This window comes from Hippocampus comes, unplaced genomic scaffold (genome assembly GCF_001891065.2).
Source record: "Hippocampus comes isolate QL1 unplaced genomic scaffold, H_comes_QL1_v1.1 scaffold128, whole genome shotgun sequence".
Classification (NCBI taxonomy): Eukaryota; Metazoa; Chordata; class Actinopteri; order Syngnathiformes; family Syngnathidae; genus Hippocampus; species Hippocampus comes.
The window spans coordinates 138904-144944 of NW_017805852.1; the positions used below are offsets into that span (position 1 = coordinate 138904).

General features: G+C 40.7%; 1 long non-coding RNA gene across 1 annotated transcript; it reads left to right on the plus strand.

Annotated features, from left to right (window-relative positions):
- The first annotated feature begins 2311 nt into the window (after positions 1-2311).
- On the plus strand, positions 2312-5444 carry LOC109526907 (uncharacterized). The gene is made up of 3 exons (XR_002170433.1): positions 2312-2422; positions 4153-4527; positions 5369-5444. It is a non-coding gene; the product is annotated as an uncharacterized LOC109526907 (long non-coding RNA).
- The last annotated feature ends 597 nt before the right edge of the window (positions 5445-6041 follow it).

The following is a 6041-nucleotide window of genomic DNA, read 5'->3' on the forward strand; positions in this document are numbered from 1 at the left end:
GTCGGAAATCAGGAGCGACATGGAAAGGCCACGAGACAATTGGTGACAATGTCTGTTGTCGGATGGGAGGGACGAGGGGTCCCATTGTGGTCAGTGAGATGACTATTTGTAGGGGGGTTTGGGGGGGGGGTGCAAAGGGGTTCTGGTGCCCAGCAGGAACCAGGCATGTGGGTCTGGGTGTACCCATGAAGGCAGCTCGCCTGTGATGCTTTCCGAATGAAAACGCGATCGATGAAGGACGGACGCAAAGGACTGACCAAGAATGTTGCGCAACACAAACAGGAAGTGGAAGGCAAGTTCATGCAATAAGAGACCCGAATTCAAAATGAGTCAGTCAAACAAAACAACGTCCGCGGCCGCTGCCGGGAAACCATTGTGCTTTTCACAATAAAAACCAATTTGATTTTGTACATTTATTTATTGTCACTTTCAAGAGGTCGGGTTCTGGTTCTATGTTTCATATTCCCTCTCTCCAGAGTTTTTGAATGGAGTCATTTCCTGACTACAAAGTAAAAGCCTTGGGCGTCAAAAGTGGGGAAATGCGACACAACAGGCACTTGCACAACTAGCGAAGGAAGTGAAAGTCAAACAAAATCATGATGAGCTTTTATTTTGTAGGTCGTGCTGGGTAATGTGTACCAAGCAACCATCGATTGGCTTTTTTTTTTTTGTTGCCATTCCAATGAAAAGAGTTGCCACCTCCATTCGAAGGCTTTATTTTCTAACTGTATTTATTGCTATGTACAAGAGGTCGGGTTTCAGATCTACATATGAACGTGTGTGTGCGTGTGTGTGCGCGTGTGTGTGTGTGTGTGTGTGTGTGTGTGTGTGTGTGTGTGTGTGTGTGTGTGTGTGTGTGTATGTGTTCTTTGTTTGCTTTTGTCATTTCCTCTACACAAAATTGTTCAATGGGGTCATTTCCTGTCTACAAAGTAAAAGACTATGGCAAGAAGTTGGAAGAAAACGAGCCTGGACTCAAACTTGCACAATTAGCAACAGGAAGTGATTTTACTTTGTGTTGTTTCAAACTTAAAAAAAAAAAAAAAACTTCCAGCCAATGACACGTCTTTCTGTCGACTCCTCCCCCCTCCTCCCATTGGGCGGAAAGACTTCCTGGTTCTTGTAGGCAAGACATTGTACTACAGCCCATTAGAATTCTTTTTAGTTTTATTTTGAAGTATCGTCTGGTTTTTCACTTTGTTCTTTGCAAGTGTGTTAGACTTTTCTTTTAGGAATGAATTTTGATTATTTATTTAAATTAAGCACAGAGGTGAGGGCTCGAGGGGCGGGTCTAAGCACACGGGGGGGGGGGGGGGGGCTCACCTTTGCTGTTTTGTGTTAAAAGCTCAGGTGATGACGTGGAGAACAACGACAATAAAAAGCGATGACCACATTGTTTAAGAAGGCAATATTTATTATTTGTAAACTTTATTGAGTCAGAGTGCCATGTAATCAGATGTTGTAAATAAATAAACAGGATCTTCAACAAGATCACGAGTCGGACCTTTTTCACACAGATGCCGCAAAATGGTCGACGGTCACCCCAAAAAAATTGGCTTCAATTTATGGATATTCACATGTTTATTGTGTGTGTACTCGATGTATTTATTTTTATTGTATATGATCAGTCGCTTGTTTCACACAGCGTTTTCCCCATACAAATTTTCTCACGGCCATTAAAACACAGTCACAGCCGCAATGCGAATGATAGATTTCGCTGATGTGATTGTTTTTAAACAATGAAGCCGTAGCACGTGCAAGCAGCGCACTCGACAAATCCCACTTAAACATATTCAGAGACCAAAATGTTCAACGTGAGCTACAGGCCACGAGCTAAATGCTAACATCCAATGTGCAACGCCATGCTTTAAGAGCACCCTTAGACCCCCGCCTGACAGTGCAATGATGGTCCAGTAATTGCCGCTGTGCCGCCATCGGTCCCCGGGAATAAAAAAAAAAAAAAAAAATTTCAAAGCAGCGCAAGTACTTTTCCGGATGCAAGCACTGGAACTGATGGAACACCCCCACCCCAGCCCTCCTGAAACACACTCCAGCCGAGACCCTCTCGCATGGTGATTTGGCTTTCTACACCGCGCAATTTTGTGTTGTAAACTCAAGTCGGCCGTGGCTGTTTTCCGAGTTAATTGCAGCATAAGTGCGCAGGTGGAGCCGCTCATCAGGCGCACCCGCCCGGGTCGGGCCAAAGTGCCTTTTTATTCTCGCTCATTCCCACGTATCCTGTTTCCCCGCTTTTTGCTGGTTTGGCGTCCACACCTTCACATTCTTCTGAAGCGATTCCGTTATTTGCCGAAACGTTCACCTATTTCTGTTTGTGGTCACGTATGTGAATGAATCTCAGTTTGGGTCGAAAAGATGTTCGATTTGGGGAAGAAAGCATTTCTTGCATCTATTTTGGAAAGCGGTGAGAATAACAAAGCAACTTGACTCATTTTTCTCCTTTTAATGTTACACAACAGAACGCTCTAAATGTCATGTAAAAACATGTTAAGTTTCCCGGTATTATGTCTTATGTTTCATGCTATCATGTTAAGTGATGAATTTGACGTTTTAAAACATGCTAACAAGTTTGATAGCTGCATTTGGCATTTCCTTTTTTTTTTTTTTTTTTTTTAAACAGTATTGCGGAAAAGTGTTATGTAGCCACTAGCTTCGATTTAGAAGGCACAGAAGAACATTTTTTTTTTTTAAGTAATAATTGAAATCAGCTTTTTTTTTTTTTTTTTTCCAATTTGATCTTGTTCTGCTCTCAGCTAACCTGAACATGATTGTTTTTATATCACACGAGTTTGTGAAAAAGTAATAATTGGCGACATTCGCACACGTCGCTATGGCAACACAGCAGGCGGCGTGCAGGTCAGCTGAAAAAAGGCTCTTTAATGGCGCCGCTTTTCAAATCGAATTGAAAGCGTCATTATGCTCGTTCAACTTCATTAGCGGAAGCGCGTCGGCTAACCTGCATCGTGCGCACGTGACAAAACATGTCAAGCGCTAATTGGCGCGATGACACAAGTTGAACTCGCGGACCCCCGACACGTCCAAAATGGAACGCTATTCCTTTGGAAGACTTTCATGTTTGCACGTGACTTAATAAAAAAAAAAATATTTTTGTGCAAAAAAAAAAAAAAGGAGACAAAATTTGAATATTTTCACAATTATGGTGTGAAAAGGTTGCAAGATTATGACTCCAAAATGAACTTTTTTTTAAAAAAAAAAGAAAAGATAAATACTTTCCTCCTTAAGATTAAGATTTTTCTTTTTTTTTTTTTTGCACAAAAATATATTTTTTTCTATGCCGGTCTTTTGCAATCAAATCTGAACATGAATTCCGCATTTGTGAATTGAAAGTTTTTTTCACTTTTTTTTTTCTTGAAAATTTAATCATGGTGTGAAAAGGTTGCAAGATTATGACTCCAAAATGAACTTTTTTTTTCTGAAAAAAAAAAAGAATACTTTCCTCCTTTAGGATTAAGATTTTTTTTTCACAAAAATATGATTTTTGCAATCAAATCTGAACATGAATTCTGCATTTGTGAATTGAAAGTTTTTTTCACTTTTTTTTTTCTTGAAAATTTACATTTTTCAGGAAAAAAAAAATCTTCAAAAAGTAAAACTTCTTTTTTTGTTTCTTGGTTCTTTTTTTTCTCTTGAACATGTACTATATTCTGTAAAAAAAAAAATTAAAATAATATTGCAAAAACATTTCTCTGCTGAGATTACGCCTTATGATTTTTTTTTCACAAAAATATGATTTTTGCAATCAAATCTGAACATGAATTCTGCATTTGTGAATTGAAAGTTTTTTTCACTTTTTTTTTCTTGAATATTTACATTTTTCAGGAAAAAAAAATCTTCAACAAGGTTTTTCAAGTTCTTTCTGGGGGTAGATTAATCACTTTCACCAAAAATGCAATTTTCTCTCTTTTTTTTTTTGTCTTGGTCTTTCTTTCCTTCTTTCTCACTTGAGTCTTGATTTTGCTCCAATTCGAACTTATTTTCAGTTTTTTCAAGTTCTTTCTGGGGGGAGATTAATCACTTTCACCAAAAATGCCATTTTCTCTCTTTTTTTTTTGTCTCCTTCTTCCTTTCCTTCTTTCTCACTTGAGTCTTGATTTTGCTCATGTTCCGATTCAGTCCCAAAGTCTCGGCACTCTCCATCCTGGCGCCCAGGTGACTAATGGAATGACACAACAACAAAGGGCCGTTGTGTTTTATTGAGCCCTTCTCTTCGTCCTCCTCCTCCTCTCTTGACCGCTATTCTCTCTATTTTTCCTGCGCGGGGCCGTAAAGAAGGCCCGGCGAATGGAGGGGAATGCACCATGTGCCGAGCGACAAACGGGAGAGCGCCATGAAAGAGGGGAAATGTAAAACGAGAAGGAGCGAGGCGGCTGATGACGGATAATGGGATAATGGCGCTAAAAGAATTAAAAAAAAAAAAAAAAAGAGGAGGAGGAGAATGGGATGTAAAAGAAGAGCAGGAAGAGGAACACATAAAAGGACGTCGAGATGGTGAGTAACGCGCGGGCAGTGTTTCGAGGCGGAATCGATGCTCGATACTAATACTAATTCCCTTGCCTCTGGCAGGTGGGCGGGGCTAAAGCCAACACTACCTGCTCAGATTAATCGGGGCCAGGGCACCAAGGGCGCGCTAACATTGCTCCCGCCCAATTACTCATCGGCGCAACGTGTTGACTCCGCGAATGAACTTGACCAAGCTTTGCAAGCATACCGCAAACGCTCAACGTTTTTGACGATGCACAAGGAATTCGAAACAAATCATAAAACTGTGACTTTTTTTTTACCTGCAAAGATTAATAATCGAAAATACTGGACTTTTCTTGACAAAATGCGATGAACAAAAATTAAAAAAACTCCCCCAATATTGTTTTTGCTCACATAATTCTCCTCTTCAACCCGTTCATCAAAATATATAGTAAAAATGAGTGGAAATGTGACTTTCTATTTTAAGAATTGATTTGCAGTACGCGCCCCTAACTTTTCAACTAGCATCCCTAAAATTTCATGTTCGGGGCCACTGTGCTCCAAGTAAAAAAAAAAAAAAAAAATGCTCAATCTGGACTCCTACGGATTGGTTGATATCTACCAAAAAGGTCCTTCTCCAAGGCTCCGTGTCTGTGCGGGGTCCCTCAAGGGTCAATTCTGGGTCCGCGTTTATTCATTCACCATCTTCTGGTGAAGTGACGCCAAATCAGACGCGGTCACAATGAAACCCGCCATGCCACTTGAAAGAAACACATTTTCCTCTCAAGAAATGATCTGCCATTTTTTTCTCACAATGTTATTGAGACGAGCCAATAAATGACCAATTTTTGTGTCCTCATTCTTGCAGAAGTTTCCACTGCGCCAGATAGCAGAGAAAGGAAAGGAGGACATTTTGTCCGTTTACATTCATTTTGCACTTGAATGTCACCACTCACTGACTATTGGTTGTGTTGAAGACGTCATCCGTGAAGAGGTGAGTTGTTGTCTTTTTTTTTTTTTTCCGAGTTAGGATTAAAAAAGTGGACTCTCGTGTGTGTGTGTCCGCGTGTGTGTGTGTGTGTGTGTGTGTGTGTGTGTGTGTGTGTGTGTGTGTGTGTGTGTGTGTGTGTGTGTGTGTGTGTCTGTGAGTGCAGTTTATGGGATGGATTGTCGCCACGGCTATTGTGTGTCGATTTGTGCGCTTGTCGCCAGTTTTTATTGTCACAGCAAGTCATCCTGTGTGTGCTCGCTTCTATCTGTTCCCTTTACAGCTTCCCCGCCTCCTTTTTTTAAATTTTTTTTTTTTTTAATCAATTGGTACCTTCCTTTGAATTGGTGCCATTCGCTCCTTTCACTGGTTTGCCTTGACATGTCGTTTTTGAAGTGGGCCCGCCTGCAACTGTTGCTATTCTGCAACCTGGCAGATTTGTTGCGAGTTGTTGGACTTGCTCAAGATCTGACCTTGTGGGGTTGACTTATTAAATTCTCGGGTTTTATGGGATGTCAACACAAAATATGGCGAAAGTCACGGAGAACATGAC